We start from the raw sequence: 22,496 nt of genomic DNA on the forward strand, positions 1-22,496 counted from the left end.
CTTTTGTTGCTCAGATGTGGCCTCTCTCTCCAGCCAACACAACAAACAAACTTGCCACCCTCCCCCTGTCAACATGGGAATGACTCCCAGGGGTATGGATCTTCCTTGTAACATGGGACAGAAATCCTGGAATGAGCTGAGACTCAGCATCAAGGGATTGAGAAAACCTTCACAACCAAAATGGGGAAGAGAGAAATGAGATAAAATAAAGTGTCAATGGCTGAGAGATTCCAAACAGAGTCAAGAGGTTATCCTGGAGGTTATTCTTATGCATTAAATAGATATCACCTTTTTAGTTAAGGCTTAACAGAGAGGCTGGAAGGAACTGCCTGAAAATGTAGAGCTGTGTTCCAGTAGCCATGTTTCTTGAAGATGATTGTATAATGATATAGCTTTCACAGTGTGACTGTTTGATTGTGAAAACCTTGTGTCTGATGCTCCTTTTATCTACCTTGCCAACAGACGAGTAGAACATGTGGAATAAAAATAAATAATAGGGGGAATAGATGTTAAAATAAATTTAGTTTGAAATGCTAGTGATCAATGAAAGGGAGGGGTAAGGGGTATGGTATGTATAAATTTTTTTCCTGTTTTCGTTTTATTTCTTTTTCTGAATAGATGCAAATGTTCCGAGAAATGATCATGATGATGAATATGCAACTGAGTAATGATATTGTGAATTATTGATTATATATGTAGAACAGAATGATCAAAATAAGAATGTCTGCATTTGTTTGGTGTTTTTTGGTATTTAAAAAATAAAATAAAATAAGTTAAAAAAATTATTAACCTTTATAGGGTACCCACAATGTCCTTTTAAGGCTATATCTACAGAAATGTGCTGAATGTTGAGTATCATATTTTTAAGATGAACTTTGACAAACTAGAGTGACTGCTAAGTAATGGAGAAGGATGATACATATGATGAGCTAATGATAAATTATCTCATACAAGAGTTTGAGGAGCTAGAGATGTTCAACCTAACAGAGAGAGGACTTAAAAGTATTCACATGTAGGGCGGGCCATGGTGGCTCAGCAGACAAGAATGCTTGCCTGCTATGCCAGAGGACCTGGGTTCGATTCCCGATGCCTGCCCATGTTAAAAAATATATATATTCACATGTACAAAGTGGGATAGATTTATCCTATACAGGCTTCAGCTTGTTGGAAGCTATAAAGAGGCAAGTTTTAACTGAACATCAAAAAAGACTTCTTCAAAACTAGAGTTACATCATTTGAAGGATCATCTTTTCTCTTGGGAAGTAAGACTGAACGCTCTCATTTCTGGATATATGCAAAGGGAGACTAACTTTGCCAGAGTTATAGAGATTCTCATTATTTTTTTTAGTAGTTGAACCCCCAAAACCTTTTAAATAGCCTTTCCAATCCTGGCATTCTAAAGTGTAAAATTTTAAAGGGTTAGGATTTACATTTTAAAAGAACAATTCTTCAGAAATGTCAAAGCAGATATAAATCACATGGAGAAATTTCAGATTCTTCAGGTACCTTGCCAAATACCAAATGATTCCTGCAGGTGTCCTCAAACCCGAACATTTATCCAATCTGACAGGAGGACAGAAGAACACATGGAGTCAGCATTCCAGTCCAACACCTTTGCTATGGCTTCACCACAGCAATTCCCACCCCCACATTTTCAAACTTATACACAGATTCTTCTGAGACAAACAAAGAGTTCTGGGAGAAGGTGTGAGGGTTGGCCCAGAAAAATCTGACTAAAAGGAAGGGGGAGAGTAGAGGGTCTTCTATGAAGTACAAACTTATTAGTCAGTGCTTCCTTTTGTCTCTATTTTGGCTTGTTAGATGTTTAGCCAAAGACTCCTCTCTAATAATGCATATAAACATGACTGTGCAAATCAAAATTCAGGATACCATGTACTTCTAACCAAATACCTTGGATTTTAAGCCCATAAACTGTTCCAAGATATCACAAATCTTTAAGCAGCTCCATTTTAAGAGTATGAAAGTAGTAAAATTGCTCTTCAAGGGGCAGTTGACAGCAGAATTGCTACTACGTGCTTCTTGCACAGAAGGGACATGTTAATCTTGCCAGCTTGGCAGAATGAGTTACTGATGGAACAAAAGACCACTGTAGTTCCAAATCCAACAGTAAATTCCCTGACCTCATCTTGCTCAATCTCTTAGCAGCATTTGATCTAGCTAGCCACTCCCTATTTCTTGGATTACCTTGTTCTATAGGCTTCCTTAACATCACACCTCTTGTAATAGTTGCACTATTGTTCCCAATAGTTCCCTGCTTCCTCCCTGTAGGGGATTACACCTCCGGCCCTGGTAACATGAGGCTTGGCCATTGAAGGGGATGGGAAGGGACAGAGGCTTGCCCCAGCAGAATTGTAAAGAGCCCTTGCATGGCTCTACCGTTGCTGTTTTCCCTCCATCACAGCCTGTCCATATAGGCACATCTCCTTCATTCTGGGTCTAGAGTGAAAAAGATGTGGGGTAGAGCCAGAGCCAAACTGCAGCCAACATGTAAATGAATGAGAAATGCATGTATTTGTTTTTGAGATGTGGGGACTATTTGTTACCACAGAATAACAGAGTGAAATGTGAATGATGCAGCTCTCCTAGTTTTCCTCCAACTTCAAGTACTTTCCTGACCACTCCTCTGCCTCAGCTCTAAAGGTGGTAGACTTCAGAGTCTTGTCCTCATTCCTCCCCTCTCCTCTATCTAATCTCTCTCCCAGGATGATCCCCTCTAGTCCCAGGGTTTTTAAGACTATCTATATACTGATGGTACCCAAATTCACATTGCTATCCCTGCCTTCTGCATCAAGCTCTAGATCAGTGTTCAGCAAACCATGGCCCATCAAACAAATGAAACCCGTGGTCTGTTTTTATATGGCCTTAGAACTGAGAATGGTTTTTATATTTTTAAAGGGTTGGGGGAAAAAAAAGGAGAATATGGAACAGGGACACATGGCTCTACAAAGGTCATTACAGAAAAGATTTTATGGGTCCTGCTCTAGACTCTTATATTTCTCAAAATCAATGTGTCCCAAACAAAACTTTTGATGCCCTTCTGCCACAACTTGCTCCTACTCACTCTTCCCCATTTCAATAAATGGCCTCTTTTCCAGCTGCTCAGTTAAAAAACTCAGAAGTCAATTATATGTCCTCTCTTTTTTGTGCACCCCACATCCAACCTATTAGCACATTCCTTGCTCTAAGATATTCTGAATCAGATCACTTCTCACCATCAACTCTGTTAAAGAGGACAATGGTCCAAGACACCATCCCCTCTTTTCTGCAACCACAGTAATCTCATAATTGGGCTCTTGTCCCCTTCATCTCTGTTCTAGTTTACTAGCTGCCAGAATGCAATATACCAGAAACAGAATGGCTTTTAAAAAGGGGAATTTAATAAGTTTCTAATTTACAGTTCTAAGGCCAAGAAAATGTCCCAATTAAAACAATTCTATAGATGCATCCAATCAAAGGCATCCAGGGAAAGATAACTTGGTTCAAGAAGGCCGATGAAGTTCAGGGTTTCTCTCTCAAGTGAGAAGGCACATGGCGAACACAGTCAGGGTTTCTCTCTTGGCTAGAAGAGAACATGGCAAACATGGCATCATCTGCTAGCTTTCTCTCCTGGCTTCCTGTTTCATGAAACTCCCCAGGAGGCATTTTCTTTCTTCATTTCCAAAGCGCTGGCTGATGGACTCTCTGCTTCATGGTGCTGCAGCATTCTCTGCTCTCTCTGAATCTTTCTTCAAAATGTTTCCTCTTTTATAGGACTCCAGAAACTTATCAAGATCCACCCAAATGGGTGGAGACATGTCGCCACCTAATCCAGTTTAACAATCACTCTTGATTAAATCACATCTCCAGGGAGATGATCTGATTACAGTTTCAAACATACAGTATTAAGTAGGTATTATTCTGCCTTTATGAAATGGGATTTAGATTAAAACATGGCTTTTCTAGGGGACATGCAAACCTTTCAAACCAGCACAATCTCCCATTTATTCTCATTTATAGCAGAGTAATCTCAGAGTGGAAATCAGATCATGTGACTTGTCTCCCAAGAAACTTCCAAATGCTCCTATTCTCCCATGGTCTATGAGCCTCCACATGATCTCAGGCCTGTTTTCATCTGTGTCCTCATCTCCCAGCACTTACCTTTTACTCTCTGCATCACAGTCTCTCTAGTTTGCTTTCTGTCCCTCATTGCGCATCTCAGGGCTTGTGCTCTGGTTCTGTTGTCTTGATTAGTCTCTCTTTAGCTATTTGCCTGGCTGCTCCTCCACACCACTTAGGGATTGCACCAAATTATATATCTTCAGAGAGTCCTTCCCTACCTCTGCAATTAAGGCAAAACTGGCCGAGCAAAAGAAAACATCCTTCATTACCCCTTTCCATTTCTGACCCAAACATTCAGGACTTCATTCACTTTTGGATTAGTCATCCAGACTGGAATTCTCAGTAGACATGGGATGGTGAAGCCTTCTCAAAAATCTAGAATTAGATTCCAATCTCATTCTTTATGGCCTGGAGGGCAATCACTGATGTCCTGAGGTTGCTCGACCTGTGAGATAAAAGTCTGGAAACCCAAGAACCTCAAAGTAACTTTTATGGACAAAGGAAATGCACAATTCATTTGGAGCAGAAAAAGTGGTAAGGCAGATGTGGCAAAACAATCTGCAGCTAGGATGGTGTTCCTTGGTTAGAAATGAAAATTTGAATCCAAGGGATAATTTGAAGTCAATAAAATGTGCTTTTCCAGATAGACTCTTTATTCCTGCTCTCAAACACCACTACGCAATCCCAAATACCCCTCTATTCAGGACAGAGGTGACAACTCTCCATGCATTTAATTTATGGAGCTCAGGAATTCCTGACATCACATCCCCCATCTACAAACTGGTTGCTGAAATGCATTTTTAGAATTTCTTCCTTTTATCTTAGTTTAGTAGTTTCCATTAAGTTGCAAATCCTCTTGGGTAAAGAAAACCTTAAAGACATTTAAAAGGAATAAGAATAGGGAATTAACATATATTAAATACTTAATATGTGGCAAGTCCTGTATTAGAAACCTTAAATGTACTATTTTATTTCATCCTCAAAATTCTTATCATTATCCTGTACAACAGATGGGAAAAAGAATAACTCAGAGAGGTTACAGAAGCTTACCAATGTTCAAACACATGGTAAGTGGTTCCTGGGACTAGACTGAGTTTGTTCATGCCCTGAGCTAGCTTTTTTTCCACTCTGCTATGTTGGTTTCCTGTTGTGTCATAGATTTTTAGGTTAAAATTTAAAGTGTGAATAAAGGTTATAATGGGGGAAGAGAGGGCAGGAGGTTACCAGATGGCTTCATGGTTAAGTCCTATGGTTCCAGAATGGATAGGCAAGATGGGCACATTGATTTTGAATCATAGAAGAGTAGAACTGGAAAGGACCTAAGAAATCATATTACCCAACCACCGAATCTTACATGTCATGAAACTGAGGCTCAGAGAAAGGAAGTCACTTTTCCAATGTGGAAGGATAATTATTATTTAGATTGTTTACAAGTCAGTTTTCACTAGATTCTGCTATGATTACAAACATTCAGAGCCACCAAATTTCAGTAGCTTACCATAGCAAAGCTTTAGTTCTCATTCACTTTACATATGGCTGTGGGTTGGCTCCAATCGGGGCTCTGCACAAGCTGCAAGTTGGCTGTGTGTCTTTTCCACGTGTCTTCTTCATTTTGGAATCTAGGCTGAAGGAACAGGCTCTGTTTGGGACAGGCTAAACTCACAGCAGAGGGAAAAGAGTAAAAGGAGCTGGTGGAAACACAGTGTGCTGGTTTGAATCTGTGGTGGACCCCAGAAAAGTCATATCCTTTAATCTTCATTCAGTATTGCTGGCTGGGAGTGTTTTGATTCTTCCCATGGGGAGAGAAAGCTAGCAGATGCTGTCATGTTCACAATGTGCCTTTCGGTTGAGAGAGAAACCCTGAAAGTCATCAGCCTTCTTGAACCAAGGTCTCTTTCCCTGGATGTCTCAGATCGGACATTTCTATAGCCTTGCTTTAGTTGGGACATTTTCACAGCCTTAAGTGTGGACTTGAAATTTAATAAATTCCCCCCTTTAAAAATCATTCTGTTTCTGGTATATCACGTTCCAGCAGCTAGCAAACTTGAACATATAGCTGTGCATTTATCATCAAAATCCTCTTTTTTTCCCTTTTTTGTGAAAAAGAACATATATAAAAAGCAATGCATTTCAAAGCACACTGCAACAATGTGTTGTAGAACAAGTTGTATGGGTTACAATTCCACAATTTTAGTTTTTTACTGGTAGCTGCTCTAAGACACTGGAGACTAAAAGAAATATCAACGTAATGATTCAGCAACCATACTCATTTGCTAAATTCTACTTTCTCTGTATAAATCCACCATCTCCTTTTATCTTTCTCCTACTCTTTAGGGTTATTTGTCTGCCCCATTTTTTAAAAAACATTTTTATTGAGAAGTATCCACACATAATGGCCAACCATGTTATACAATCAATGGCTCACAATATTATCACATAGTTGTCTATTCTTTACCATAATCATTTTTAGAATACTTGCATCACTCCCAGAAAAAGAAATAAAAAGAAAAAAACAAAAACTCATACATCCCATACTTCTTACCCCTCCCTCTAATTTACCCACAGTATTTCAATCTACCCAGCTTTTACCCTTTATCATCCCTATTATTTATTTGCTTTTTTTATTTTATTTATTTTTTACTCACCTGTCCATACCCTGGATAAAAGGAACATCAGATGCAAGGTTTTCACAATCACACAGTCACATTGTAGAAGCTATATAGTTACACATTTTCTTCAAGAGTCAAGGCTACTGGAACACAGTTCAACAGTTTCGGGTACTTCCCTCCACCCACTCCAATACACCATAAACTAAAAAGTGTTATCTATATAATGTGTAAGAAAAACCTCCAGGATAAGCTCTCAACTCTCTTTGAAATCTCTCAGCCACTGAAACTTTACTTTGTCTCATTTCTCTCTTCCTCTTTTGGTCAAGAAGGCTTTCCCATTTCCATGATGCCGGGTCCTGACTTATCCCCAGGGGTCAGGTCCTATGTTGTTAAGGAGATTTATACTCCTGAGAGTCTGTCCCGATGTGATGGGGATGGCGAGGGCAGTGAGCTCACTTGCCAAGTTGGCTTAGAGAGAGAGGCCACATCCGAGCAACAAAAGAAGATATCTGAGAGTAATTCTTAAGCATAATTATAAGTAGGCTTAGCTTCTCCTTTGCAGGAAAAAGTTTCATAGGGGCAAGCCCCAAGATTGAGGGCTCAAGCTACTGAATTGGTTGTTCCCACTGCTTGCAAGAGTATCAGGAATTCCCCAGATGGGGAAGTTGAATATTTCCTCCCTTGTCCCCAGTTCCCCAAGGGGACTTTGCAAATATTTTTTTATTCTTTTATTCTTTGCCCAAATTACTCTGGAATATATCGGGGCATCCTACTAACTTGGACAAACTGACAAAATCTCACACCCTATTCAAGATTCCATATAATTATGGTGTCCAAGTAACTGACCATACAAGTTAAATTAAATAATGTGCTACCCAAAATATAAATTTTGCACCAAATAAACATCTCTCCCTTTGGTCCTGCAAGAGGTTGAAGTTTGAAAATGACAATATCATCCTTTATCCAGTATTCTGACTTACCTTAGTCCTATTCAGATCAGCTTCATTCATATCTCTAGATGAAGTCTGATAATTTTTTCAGCTTTTTAAACAGTTGCTGAATGGGGTAATGCTGACTTTCATAGCTTCAGTGCTGTAACTTTGAGTCTCAGGAAACACAGTAACTCTTGAAGCTTCCGCTCAGACCAGTACATCAAGTCATGTCTACTCAGATCCCACAGGACAAAGCAAAGCATCAGTGGGGGCAGGGAATATATCCCTCCTGCAGGAAGGCACTGCAAGTCATATAGCAATGGGAGGGTATATCTAATCCTCTTGCAGAAATATAAGTGACTACCTGAGAACAATAATACAATCTACACAAATATTAATTTGTGTTTCATTCACACTAAATTTTGTCCTTCCCAGTGAAGACCTGGAGAAAGTCTGACCATTGCTTCCCTTCATCTCAGAAGAGTTTGTGTTGCCAAGTTGAAAGCAGAGTTTGCTGAATTTGATTTTGGAAAGCTTAAGCTAGTAGAGATGTCTCTAGAGAAGTAAATGCCTTGGACAGAGTAAAAGCAAAGAGCACAGGAGAGAGATTTGATTCCTCAAGCTTGAAAAAGACACAAGAGTACCTGAATTATGAGAATCAGCTGAACCTTACTCCACCACACAGGGATGGCAAGACCTCATATGTGCATGCTTCTCAGATATTCCTGGGGAGGCTAAGGGTACCAACCCCAATGAGAAACAATCCTTAGTGTAGGCCTAGTTCTCAATGTGGTCAAAGAACCAAAGCCCTCCCCAAAGATTTTGGAGGGTATAAGACCCTAGTCTTTCACTACACCCTGTAGGGTGGGACAGAAAGGAACCATCAAACTATCATAAAAAGGGTGGTGAGATGGTGGCTCAGTGGCAGAATTCTCACCTACCATGCAGGAGACCCAGGTTTGAGTCCCGGTGCCTGCCCATGAAAAAACAACAAAAAATACTACCATAAAAAGCAAATAAAAGTTCCTGCCTACCTAGTGAGGTGAGTAGCAGAATAAATTTAATTTTCAAAAATAAAATGTGGGACATTTCTTCTACTCATATTGTAAAGTAAAATTCATTCCTCAAGATCACACAGCCAGTAAGGGAGAGGACAGTTCTTTGTATTTTCATTCAACAAATGCTCCTCATTCCTTGTGCCAGGTTCTCTGAGAGCCACTGGGTGTGTAATGCTACCAGGACAGACATAGACCCCAAACTTCTCTGATTCTCTGTCCTCTCTGTTAATTCCCTGAGCTACCCCATATTCTGCCAATAAGTTCCTTTTCAGCTTATAATAACTAATCTTGGTCTGTTGTTTGCAAACGTGGAAAGCATGAGCAATTACAAACACACAGGCAAAGAGAACCAGGTTCATCCAGGGTTAAATCTTACTTTGAGATTTCACGAGTTTAGATCCTAGCCTGAGTGATATGTCTCCCCCTGCTTTGCTAAGAATTTGGCATCCTGACAGCATTCTAAATTGCTTATCCTTTTACTCTGCTAAATGGTTCTTTAGAAGACCTGAAATGAAAGAGGAATAGATTTTGATAAAGAAATGGAGAAGATATAAATGGTGTTGAAGATTGTGGCAAATCACGTACGTTCACCATAGAGAATGAAAGCAAATCATCTTGTTCATTGTAGACTATGCATCCTCTCAATGGTAGATTTTTTTTAGTTTGCTGATGTCATATTTCTTCAGTTTGTTTGCTACAGCATCTCAGGACATAGTCCAGTTAACCATGGCCACACCTCATGGGGTAGTTTGGAAGACACCACAACCAGCCTGGACCTAAGCCCCTGGCCGATGATGGGAAAATTTGCTGCAAGTGTCGGGGAGGGTTGTTCTAGTTTGCAAGCTGCTGGAATGTGATATACCAGAATTGGAATGGCTTTAAAAAGGAGGATTTAATAACTTACAAGTTTACAGTTCTAAGCCTATGAAAATTTCCAAACTAAGGCATCTAGGTAAAGATACCCTAATTCAAGAAAGGCCAATGGCTCTGGAACAGCTCTGTCAGCTGGTAAGTCGCGTGATTGGCATCTGCTGGTCCCTTACTCCTGGGCTCTATTGCTTTCAGCCAGTGTTCCTGTGGGGGTTCCTCATTTTGCTTATCCGGGACTGGCTTTCATCTAACGGCTTCCCTGGGCTCTCTCCATGTTCTGGGTTCTTGACATCTCATGGTGACATCTGCTGGGCTCCAGCCATTTTCAAACACCCATGTCTCTCTGTTCTTCAAGTGTCAGCATCTATGTCAGCTCTGCTCTGAGGTTTCTGTTGGCTCTGTCATTTCTGACTTTCTCCAAAATATGTTCTCTTTTAAAGGATTCCAGTACACTAATCAAGACCCACCTGGAATGGGTGGAGTCACTTCTCCATGTAATCAAAAGATCATACTTACAATTGGGTGTGTCGTCTCCATGGAGATAATATAATAAAAAATTTCCAACCTACAGTATTGAATCAGGATTAAAATAAATGGCTGCTCCCCCAAGATTGGATCAGGATTAAAACATGGCTTTTCTGGGGTACATAATACTCTCAAACTGGCACAGGGTGAAGTGTGGTAGAGAAAACATGAAAACCCAGGCCAAAGTCCAAACCAGACAAGCAGCAGGTTTAGTGTTGGGGCCGGTGATGATTGACATGAAGGCAAGCCTATCCTTTCCCCAACTTCAGGTGTCCAAGGGCAGACAGTCAATAGTAGATTACAAGCAGGCAGTCGACAGTAGACTAACAACATGGCAAGCTGCATAGACCCAACCCTTGTGTGGGGAAGAGGGTGTATTCAAGATTTCTATGGGCTGATGAGAGCAATACAGAGTTCTACTTGTAAAGAGACTGCAGAACCCCAAGTTTTGCAAGACAATGATTTAGAGAGAGAGACTACAGGTCAAGACATGAGTTGTCAGATGAGTGCACAAAGGAAGGTGGGTCACCAGCAAAAACAGATTTGATGTAAGTAGTGAAAACTTCCACCTCTGGCCTCTATGGTCAAGACCACTACCAGGAAGGAACAGAAGTAGATTCAGGCCCACAAATGGGGGCAACATGCTCTGATAGAAAAGAGAGTGCTGTAAAGACTGAACAAATCCCCTTGTGATTCATCTTGCCTCACTCAGTCTTTTCTAACAAACTGGATAGAATCAGAAATCCAGAAGGATCCTACAGAGATGAACTGGTCAACATCCTACTTAAAGATCAATATGAAAGCACAAAGAGTACAGAAGAGCCATTTCCTTTTATTTGTTTTAGAAAAGAAATTACAAAATATCCCCCTTAAGCTAATTTTACTGTTTATTTTCTACTCTTGTTTGTGTCTGAATCAAAGTTCTCAACTTTGATTATAATTGGGTCAAGTATACACATGAAGAACCTTGTTAGTGCTCTCAGAGAAATTCCTAGTTTGCTTCAAATTTGAAATTATGTTAGTTCATTCAACAATGTAGATGTAGATATTGTGTTCCAGGTCTTGAAGATTCAAATATGAATAAAATATATTCCCTACTGTATTAGTCAGGGTTCTCCAAAGAAGCAGAACTGAAAGGATACATACATACATATTTCAAGAGATTTATTATGAAGAATATGCAGGCTGACAAGTCTAAATGCTGAAGGGCAGGCCACAAGCTGGCAATTCTGATACATGTGATGGAGAAGGTGAGTCTGAATTTCCCAGGGGAAGCTGGCTGGCTGAAATTGAGGCATACATCCTTCTTTTCTGACTACTGAAATCTTCAACTCTAGCTATTAGCACCTTCAACTGATTGAATGAGGAGACTCCCCACATTGCTGAGAGCAATCTCCTTTGTTGATTGTAGATGCAGTCAGCCATAGATACCATTAACTGATTGTAGATGCAAATCTATCTACAAAATATCCTGACAGCAAAATAAGGCCAGAGCTTGCTTGGCCAAACAATTAGACAATATAACCTGGCCAAGGTAACATGAAATTAACCATCATACCTGCCTTTAGGATGTTCACAATGTAATTTATAGTAAACTTATCTCATAACAAATCTATCCTAATTCCTATAAACTTGTTCAGCAGCAGGAACTTGGAGAGGAGAAGTTGAATGGGAGAAGGGAAAGGAAAAGGGACAGAACAAGAAAGGTGATAAAAAAATTAAAAAGTATGTGATGATGAAACCCATCATTCCTAATTTTCTGGGATGGGCTGCCTCCCAGCACAGAACACTATGACTGCCATGGCAGTATACCTACTTGTAGACCTACACGGAGACACACACAAATATGCACACACAACCCATTCCTATACACACTCATGCACAGAATGCTTTATAATATAAAAAAGCATAATGTACTTTGAAATGTATTGCTTTTTTAAACATGTTATATTTCACAATAAAAATATTTTTAAAGATAATAAAATAAAATTTAAAAATATTTAAAATATTATAAAGCAAATTATATGTCCATCTTCTATGTATCAAAAAATAATCAGAAACAAATGTAAAAGACAAATCTCCATCTACAACATGATAAAAGCTCTTACAAATAGAAAGAGTTGTGATGATTCAAGAATGAAACATCCTAATAGCTAAACTGACAAAAAGAGATTAATGAAAATTCACAAAAGAAAAAATAGAAATGGTAAACACACAGAAAAAAAAATCAGTCCACTCTTACCGAAACCTCGTGTACTCAGACAAGTCACAACCGTGCTGGATCCCAATTTCCTTATGTATGTAATAAAGGAGATCTGCAATGCCTGTTTATCTTGAACTAGTTGTGATTTATTACACCAGCTGTAAAGCTCCAAGTCAGCAGAACATTCCCGGATGTTCTGTGACAGATCTAGGAATGGCTTTCGTTCTACCGTAACAGTCAAGTTAATGGATAGGATGTTCAAAATTATATGGTTTTCTCCAGGATTTCTAAAATCTTGAGTACTCACATGAGTAAAAAGAGGGCAAAATATGAGCATAAAAATCTGGAAATAATTCATCATCCTTAGTTCAATCATTTGTTGGGTTTTATTTTTGTTGATGATGTTGTTTGGGAACATATGTGTTTATGATTTTATGTTACAAACATAATATGGCCATACTTTCTGCTGATAAATTATTCATATTTTACATGACGGAATTAAACATAAATATTTCATTCTGTTCCACAGGGAATGCTGTGATTTATATGTGTTTTCACCTTAACCACCCATTCATTCCTTCGACAGATACCCACTTAGTGCCTCCTAGATGCAAGGCTGTCAAGGGACTGAAGCAAAATAAACTGTAAGCAAAGCAAAGTCTCTGCTTTCATGAAGCTTACATTCTTGTGGGAGAAAACAGACCATAAACAATAAAAGACAAATATCTGTATGACAGATGGTGATAAATAAAACCAAAGACAAACTCAGCAGAGTGATAGGGATAAGGAACATTGGGTTGTGAGGAGGAGAAATGGGACGGCTGTAATTTATAATATAGTCAAGGGAAGCCTCACTTGTAAAGGGGATATTTGAGCAGAGAATACAAGAAAGGGGAGGTTGAAATATGCCCATGTCTGGAGGAAGAACACTCCAATTAGAGAGAAGAACAAATACAAAGGACGTGACGGAAAAGCATGCTTAGCATGCTCAAGGAACAGTTAGGAGACCCAAGTGAAGGGTGAGATATTGGTAAGTGCTGAGGGTTGACAAGTAGCAGATGTGGGGTAGACAGATTATGCCCACATGCAGATTATACTTTATAGTAGGGTGACCACACATCTCATTTGTCTGGGATAGTCTAGTTTATGCCTAATTATCCTCGGATAATTTTAAATAGCTTTCCCTTTGACTCACAGAATTGGATTGTATAAAGGATAACTTACACAGTCACCCTACTTATAGACCAGTGTATAGATTTTAACTTTTACTCTGGGTAAAGTGAAAAGTCATTGGAGGGTTTAAAGCAAAGAAGCAGCATGCTATGACTTTCATTTTAAAGGATGAGGGCAGTGGTGGAAGCAGGGAAATCATTTAGAGGTTACGGAAATAATCGAGACAAGAGAGAATGGTGGCTGAATTTCAGTTAAGAACAGAGGTCATTAGGAGATAGAAATAGGGTAGATATTGAGTAATTGGAGCTGAAGGGATACAGATTGTGCAACAGGACTGATTGTAAAAATTCAGAAATGGATAGCACAAACTACCTGACTGTAGCACAATAATGTAAGTATACTGAATGAAGCTGAATGTGAGAAGGATAGAGGGAGGAGGGCTGGAGGCACATATGAAACCAGAAGGAAATGTAGATAATAACGACTGAGATGGTATAATCTAGGAATGCCTAGAGCATACAATGATAGTGACTAAATGTACAAATTAAAAACTGTTTTTGCATGAGGAAGAACAAAGGAATGTCAGTGTTGCAGGTGTTGAAAATAGATGGTCATTCATATTTTAGAACTTCAACTTCTGTGTGAGACTAAAGCAAAAAATGTTTATTTGGTAAAAAATTTATAATTTGACTAGTACATTTCCTAATATAGCTTATATGGACAGGTTTACTGAACCCCATAAGTACATAGAACCTTAAATAGGGCATGAGATTTTGTAGGTTTGTCCAGGGTATGCCCTGATAAATCCCAGAGTGATTTGAACAATGAATAAAGAAGTATTTGCAAAGTCCCCTTGAGGGAATGGCAAGAAAGAGGAAAAATTCAACTTCCCCATGTGGAGAATTCCTGATATTCTCACAAGCAGTGGGGACAACCAAATCAAAGGCAGAGCCCTCAATCTTGGGATTTGTTCATATGAAACTTATTCCTGCAAAGGATAGGCTAAGCCTACTTAAAATTAGTCGTAAGAGTCACCCCCAGAAACCCTCTTTTGTTGCTCAGATGTGGCCTATCTCTCTCTCAGCCAAAACAGCAAATGAACTCACTGCCCTGCCCCTCTCTACATGGGACATGACTCCCAGGGGTGTAAACCTCCCTGGCAATGTGGGACAGAAATCCTAGAATGAACTGGGACTCAGGATCAAGAGACTGAGAAAACCTTCTCGACCAAAATGGGGAAGAGAGAAATGAGACAAAATAAAGTGTCAGTGGCTGAGAGATTTCAAAAAGAGTTGAAAAGTTATCCTGGAGGTTATTCTTATGCATTATATAGATACCCCCTTTTTAGTTTAAGACATATTAGAGAGGTTAGAGGGAGGTGTGCACCAATAGCCATGTTCCTTGAAGATGATTGCATGATGATACAGCTTTCTCAGTGTGACTGTGTGATTGTGGAAACCTTGTGTCTGATGTTTCTTTTATCTATGGTATGGACAGATGAGTAAAACATATGAATTAAAAACAAATAAATAATAGGGGGAACAAATGTTAAAATAAATTGAGTAGATTGAAAGGAAAAAAAAAAAGCAAAGACGTCATCCTTTATTAAAAGGTCTGACCATAACACTTGGCAAAGTGATGTGTTTGAGGCAAACTGAAAAAGACATGGTTTAAACGAAAAACTATGGGCCTGTTAAGGCTTCTGTCCACTCACTGATCAAGCGGATCAATTGCTTGGTTTGAATTACTTAAAAAATAAGTCATCTGTGCTCAATAAGCGCATGTGTTTCTATGTCTTTGTATGTGTATGTGAGTGTGTTCATGTGTTTTTATGTTCCCTCTACCCTCAGTTTCCTTGTCAATAAAGTGCACATTCTAATTTGAAGAAGAAGAAAAGAGAGAATATGGTGGCTAAGGTCAGAATGGGAAGTAGTGAGAAGTGGTCAAACTCAGAATGTATTTTGTAAGTAAGGCCAACAGGATATACTAGGAGATTGTATTGGAGAGTGAGAAAAAGAGCAGAGTCAAGGATTACTTCAAAGGAATGTGTTTGAGAAACCTCCAGTTTATTAGATATTTGACTTCCAGAGAATCATCAAACATCATGGAATCTTCTTGCTTGAAGGTTTGAGTCTTGACATATACACTGTTGATATAAACAAAATATTTGTGGTGGCTTTAAGCTACATGCACCCCAGAAAATATGCTCTTAAACTTAAGCCATTCCCATGTGTGTGAACCCATTTAAGTAGGAGCTTTTGAAGAGGTTACTTCAGTTAATGTGTGGCCCAGGCCAATCAGGATGGGTCTTAACCCTGAATGAAATTTAGACAAAGAGAAAAGGTCACTGAGGAAGCAGCCAGAAGCTGAACATCAATGGAACCCAAAAGAGAAGGGAGAGGCTAGGAGTGGCGGCCATATGCATTGCCCTATGACAGAGGAGCCCAGGACCAAGACTTATTGGCAGCCAGCCCCAGAATGCCAGTCTTTGGGAAGAAAGAATCACCTTGATGGTGCCTTGATTTGGACTTTCTCTAAGCCCCAGACTGTGAGCAAATAAATTCCCATTGCTTAATCCAACCTATTTCATGGTATTTGCTTGAGCAGCAATATTCCTCATCAAAAACAGATAATCTAATAATCCATTGGTCTTTGCAGCCCAAAGACCCTCTAAATGAGTACTAATTTGTTATTGGCACCTTTCTGGAATCTCACAACATAATTGACTTGGCCTCTATAGGGCAGTTCGGTGCTATTCAAAACTGTTGCTGATTCACATGGGTGATGTAGTGCAAATGATGGATGCTTTCTGATGCCTGAAGAGAACCACTCTTTGGCTTGGGTGAAGATGCTGCTTGCTGAACCTACTTAATATCCTCTTTGGTGCACACATAGTTCTACACGGTCATTTTCTATGAAAAGAAAATACACACAAATGATTCTGCAGGGTTCCAGCGATAATGATTCTGTCCTGATACTTAGGGTTGAGGAAGTATCATTGAAGACTGATAAAATTGTCAAGCCAACAGGTGTGACATATGCCTTATTTAAGCCCCCAAATTATAAAAATTATTGAATGGTATTGTATAATTCAGAAACTTATTTAATTTGGAACTTGATACTGTGGTAATAATGTTTTCTGGTCATTTCCTGAAAAACCCTTTAGTACTATTATTTGGTTTTCTGTTTCTTAACTGATGAGAAATGTAGTTAACATATTCCAATCCAAGGAGCTTAAGTCATTGACCTCTACTAGTTGCTTCTCCATTTATTTAGGTATTTCTCCTTTCCAAAAGATAAGTTTTCAAAGGAAAATTCTATAGATTTCTTCAGAAATATTTTTCATAATTTTTGTTAAGCATATTCTGGGTACTTTATAGTTTAGTTACTATTGTGAATGGATTTTTTCCTGTTTCATTTGTTGTATGAAGAAAAGCAACTGGATTTTGTATACTTTTTTCTCTATGTTTTACTGGCCATATTTATTGGTTTCATTATTTTTTTCTGCTGAGTTCTTGAAATTTCTTTGTATGAAATATATCATTAGAAAACCAACATATTTATATGTTCCTTTTCAATATATGTATTGCTTATTCCTTTTTCTCACTTATTTCAGTGGCTATAATCTCTAGAACAAAGTTGGGTGCTAATAGTAAAGGTGGGCCTTTACGACTTCAATAGAAATGCCTTGAATGGGTCACCATTCAATATGATGGTTGCTATTGGTGCCTGCTATATACTCTTTGCCTTATTAAATAGGTTTCCTTCTATTCCTACTATACCAAGAATTTTTATTAGCATTAGTTGAGGTCTTAGAGTAACACCCTGCCTGTTTCCTATCTTGAGTTTAGAACCAATCCTGCACAAAAGAATTGAATGGAAGCAGATCAAACACCAGCTTAATTGGTCAAACTAATAATAAAATATGGCTTAGATGTGTGGACTCAAGTAGCTTCCTAATTCTTCACCTTAGAAATAAACCCACGCAGCTATAAGTGGATAATGACAGGCTTCTTCCCCACAGGAAGTGCTGCCCTGGTAATGATACCACATGGAGGAAAGCATTCCAGAAAGGAGCTTCACTCACAGGTAAACACAGCCAAAACACATCTCTAAGGGCAGAGCCAAGAAATGCCATGGGAGGGAGGGACAGAGAGAGGCCTGAAATATTACTAGTAAAAAATCCTTTCTGGAAATAGGCGGCCTACTAAATGGAGGTGTCCCCTTAGAGAAATGGCTGTTCAATTTTGTTGCAAGACTGTTAGAACTCTGTTTTACTTCTCTATTGCTGCATAAGTAATCACCACCAATTTAGCAGATTAACACAATACACACTGATTATCTCCTGTCCCCATATGTCACGGTAATCCACGCCTGGCTTAGCTGGGCCCTTTGCTTCAGAATTTCTCGTGAGACAGCAAAGTGCTGGTTAGGGCTGGGGTCTCATGTGAAGTATCACCTGGGGAAAGAGTTACTTCCAAGTCCCTTTGCATGGTAGCTGGCAGGATTCAGTTCCTTTTGATTATTAGCATGAGGGCCTCAGTTTCTAGTTGGTTCTTGACCAGAGGCCACTCTCAATTCTTTGCCCTGTGGACCTACCCAACATGACTACTTACATCACTGAAGTGATAAGGGAGAGTATGTGCTAACAAGATGCAAGTCAGAATCTTTTATAATATTGTCATTGAAATAACATCCCCTCCATGTTACCAAATTTTATTAGTTAAAAGCAAGCCAGTCCACTCCAAGGGATTAGATTATACAAGGCTGTGCATAATAGTAGACACTGACTAGTGGGCAACATTTTAAAGTTTGTCTACCACAGGCACCCATAAATATAACATTAATACAGTTCTGACATTTTTAGTGATTCCTAAATTTATGAAAGAAAATTTCCTTGATCATGACATGCTATTTTTTTTAAGTAACTGCAGGATTTAATTTCTAATATTTTCCTTAGGATATTTACATCTATACTGATAAATGTATTTGGTCTACAATTTTTGCAACTTTTATTGGGTTTGTTATTTAGAATATGATAGCCTAAAAAATTGAATTGAATTGCCCATCTTTTCCTATGCTCTATAGTTTAAAACCACAAGGACTACACGATCATTTAAGGCTTGAGAGAACCCTCCTATAACACTATCTGGAAGTAAATCTTTGACAAAATTCTTGGCTTAATCTGTGACTATTGGTATATTTCGGTTTCCTACATTATCTTGTCAAGTTTTATATTTTTAATTTTCATTGAAGTAATTCATTTTATCTAGTTTGTCAATAATTTTGGCATAAATATCACTCTTCCATCACTTTAGACACCTCTATATCTGTGGTTATAGTTCTCTTTCTTACTCTCAATATAGTATTGCCTATTTCTTCTCAAATATTTCCTTGGGCCAGGTTTACCACCAGTTCATCTCTCTTATTTTAAAAAAAAAACAGCTATAAATCTTTATTAATTTTATTTATTTTGCTTTCTAATTCTTTATTTTTCCAATTTTATTTTGGTCTTTTATTTTGATTTTTAATAACTTCTTGAGTTTAAGATTTAGTTAATTTTTCATCTTTGTCCTTTGACCACAAAATAATTCAAGGCTATGAATGTGTTCTCAGAGTATGGCTCTGGCTGTATCCTCTAGGGTCTGATGTGTGCTACTTCTATTTTTAATAATGTCTAAATAGTCTGGATTTTAGATTTGCTTTTCTCATTTATTCAAGAAGTATTTTTAGAAGCAGATTATTTATATTTAACCAGTTGGAAAATTTTTATCATCTAATTGTTCATTTCCAGTTTTACTTTGCAGTCAAATATGTCCTACAATAGCCTTAATTTTCTATTGAGATTTTCTTTGTGGCTTATTACATAATTATTTTTTTAAAGATTCATTGAGAATTTGGGAAAAAAAACTCTGTAAAGAACAAAATCGCATATTTTATGGTCATTCATTTTTAATCTATGTAATAGTGAAAGAGTAATATTAAAATCTACCACCAAATTTGAAGTCTATTATATATTTTTAGCTTCCTGAATATTCTGTTGCCTTATATACACTTTTTTCCTATAAAGTTTTGTGACTATTATAGGTTTTGTGTGATTGTATTTTTTGTGTTTCATATCATTTTACCCCATTTAGATCCTTTTGTTTTAAATTTTATTTTGTCTGATAATCTTGCCATTCTGCTGTATTTTACATTACACTCTCCTGGTATCTCTTTTCCCATCCATTTATTTTATACCTTACTGTGGCTTTTTATTTTTAATGTAGAATTTTGTAATGGCTATGAAGCTAAATCATTCTTTCTTTTTTAATCAATATAAAAATTTTTGTTTGGGCAGAGACTTTAAGTCATTCATATTGATTGGTTTTAGTTACTTTTGCTTACCATTAGAGAAATAGAGTACAGCTTATCTTGGGCATATAAAGTGGTGAGCTTATATATGCAATACACAATTTTCTCACTTGTTCCTACTTTATCTAGAGCTGGTCCTGCAGAAAATGATCAACTCCACAATGAGTAAACAATAGGACCTTGGTGAATTTCCTGGAGGCATTCAAACTGGATTGTAAACCACCTGGCTTCAGGTCTCTGACTGGCATCCTATGCTTAAAGAAAGCCAAGGTCTATGTGCTATTTCCTACACAGCAAAAATTACACTGACCGTATTTCAGCACATCTCAGCTCCTCTACAATGACGGCAGATGTGGAAACAGTGCTTTCAATAGCCTATCTTAAAGGGCCTGGGCCAAGAATTTAGGATCTTGGAATACAGGGAAATACTAAGAAAGATGCAATTTTCCAATTCTGTTTTTTCTTTAAAATGAGGATAGCATCCATTCCCAGGGTAATCTCAACAACTTGCCAGGTCTCCAGAGAAACTTTCCTTTTTACATTGACTGACCTCTTCAGAAGTTGCACAGAAGTCCATGTGAGGATATTTTAAATGATATTTTAAAGTTCACATAAAATTTCTCATAGAAACACTTTGGTAATTAAATCCAAGAACATGAAAAATAAAATGTTATGCTACTTTGTGTGTATTCTAGGAATGATCAAGTAAGTAAATATGTTGTGAATAATAAGTACCAGAGTTCTCACTGTCAAAGAAAGGAGTTACAAACAAGAAAGAGGAAGGCTCCCAAGAGAACCTCTTTTGTGGCCTCTCTCTCCAGCCAACGCAACAAGCAAACTCACTTCCCTGCCCCTGTCTACTTGGGACATGACTCCCAGGGGTGTGGACCTTCCTGGCAATGTGGGGCAGAAATCCTAGAATGAGTTGAGACTCAGCACCAAGGGATTGAGAAAAACCCTAGAATGAGCTGAGACTCAGCATCAAAGGATTGAGGAAACCTTCTTGACCAAAAGGGGGAAGAGTGAAATGAGATAAAATAAAGTGTCAATGGCTGAGAGATTCCAAACAGAGTCGAGAGATTATCCTGGAGGTTATTCTTATGCATTAAATAGATACCACCTTGTTAGTCAAGATGTAATGGAGAGGCTGGAGGGAACTGCCTGAAAATGTAGAGCTGTGCTCTAGTAGCCACGTTTCTTGATGATGATTGTATAATGATATAGCTTTCACAATGTGACTGTGCGATTGTGAAAACCTTGTGTCTGATGTTCCTTTTATCTACCTTGTCAACAGACAAGTAGAACATATGGAATAAAAATAAATAATAGGGGGTGGGCCACGGTGGCTCAGCAGGTAAGAATGCTTGCCTGCCAAGCCCAAGGACCTGGGTTCGATTCCCGGTGCCTGCCCATGTTAAAAAATAAATAAATAAATAAATAAATAAATAAATAAATAAATAAATAATAGGGGGAACAAATGTTAAAGTAAATTTTATTTGAAATGCTAGTGATCAATGAAAGGGAGGGGTAAGGGGTATGATATGTATGAATTTTTTTCTCTGTTTTCGTTTTATTTCTTTTTCTGAATAGATGCAAATGTTCCAAGAAAAAAAAGAAAGAGAGAGGAAGGCTAGAATAAGCCCTATGGATTTGGATTGGAATTGGAGATAGTATGAACTCAGAATTTTAATATTTACATAGATTGATAGAAATAGAAACAGAAGTGTGTGCTTACTTACATATGCACATGTATCATTATATAAACATAACTCTGTCCCCTGAGAGGTCCTTGAAGTAGTGACACCCCAATAGCAATGAGAATAACTAGCTCCCAGATCTTGGTTTTTAAATACCATTCTCCAAGAAAAGGGAAAAGGCTCCTCAAAGATATGACTGGTTCCACAGCTGGAGCAGGGAAAGAACAAAATGAGCCTGGAACGTCTTGTGATGTTGGAAAATAAGAAAGTGCTAAAAAAAATGAGACATGTAGAAAGATACAGGACCCTACAGAGCTCCTGATGACCAAATACGGGGTAACTTGTGCAAGAAAATAAATAATGATATAATAGATTATAACTCATAGAATAAAATAAGAATCTATGAACCCATACTCCCATAGACAAGTAATTAAAAATAAACAAATAGGGGAAAAGAGAAACCTCCTCCTTATTGTGCAATTCCAAATAGTAAATATAGAAGGAATGATAGCCTTAGAAAATCACCATTTGGCAAATAGCACAGTAATAATTGCTACAGGTAAGAATCATCAAAGGATACCAAAAGTAGTGAGTGAATGTATAATGTATATTGAGGAACCGAATATTTATTCTCATTGTGAGATATTTACTAATTACAAAGGGAAAAAAATTAATATGGTTGTGGAAGACCTTGGGTGGCACCACCTTAACCAAGTAAACAAATTGAACATCAGCAGTATTGGGACATAGTGATATCCTGATATATACACCAAAAATGCACAACTGAATCTAATCAAGAGGCACCATCAGACAAACCCAAACCGAGAGAAGTCCTACAAAACAACCAGTTTGAGGGCAGGCCAGATGGCTCAGCAGGTAGAGTTCTCACCTGCCATGCTGCAGACCAGGGTTCAATTCCTGGTGCCTGCCCAAGCAAAAAAAAAAAAAAACTGGTT

The 22,496-nt window shown here is 38.2% G+C and overlaps 1 long non-coding RNA gene across 1 annotated transcript in view; it reads left to right on the forward strand.

Annotated features, from left to right (window-relative positions):
• Window positions 1-20,404, forward strand: part of LOC143669706 (uncharacterized) — a 31,963-nt gene extending 11,559 nt beyond the window's left edge. Inside the window, exons 3-4 of the long non-coding RNA XR_013168998.1 lie at window positions 17,514-17,578; window positions 19,973-20,404. This is a non-coding gene — a long non-coding RNA (uncharacterized LOC143669706). The remainder of the gene's footprint in view (window positions 1-17,513; window positions 17,579-19,972) is intronic.
• Window positions 20,405-22,496: the final 2,092 nt, after the last annotated feature.

Source organism: Tamandua tetradactyla, chromosome 26, assembly GCF_023851605.1.
Source record: "Tamandua tetradactyla isolate mTamTet1 chromosome 26, mTamTet1.pri, whole genome shotgun sequence".
NCBI classification, from domain to species: Eukaryota; Metazoa; Chordata; class Mammalia; order Pilosa; family Myrmecophagidae; genus Tamandua; species Tamandua tetradactyla.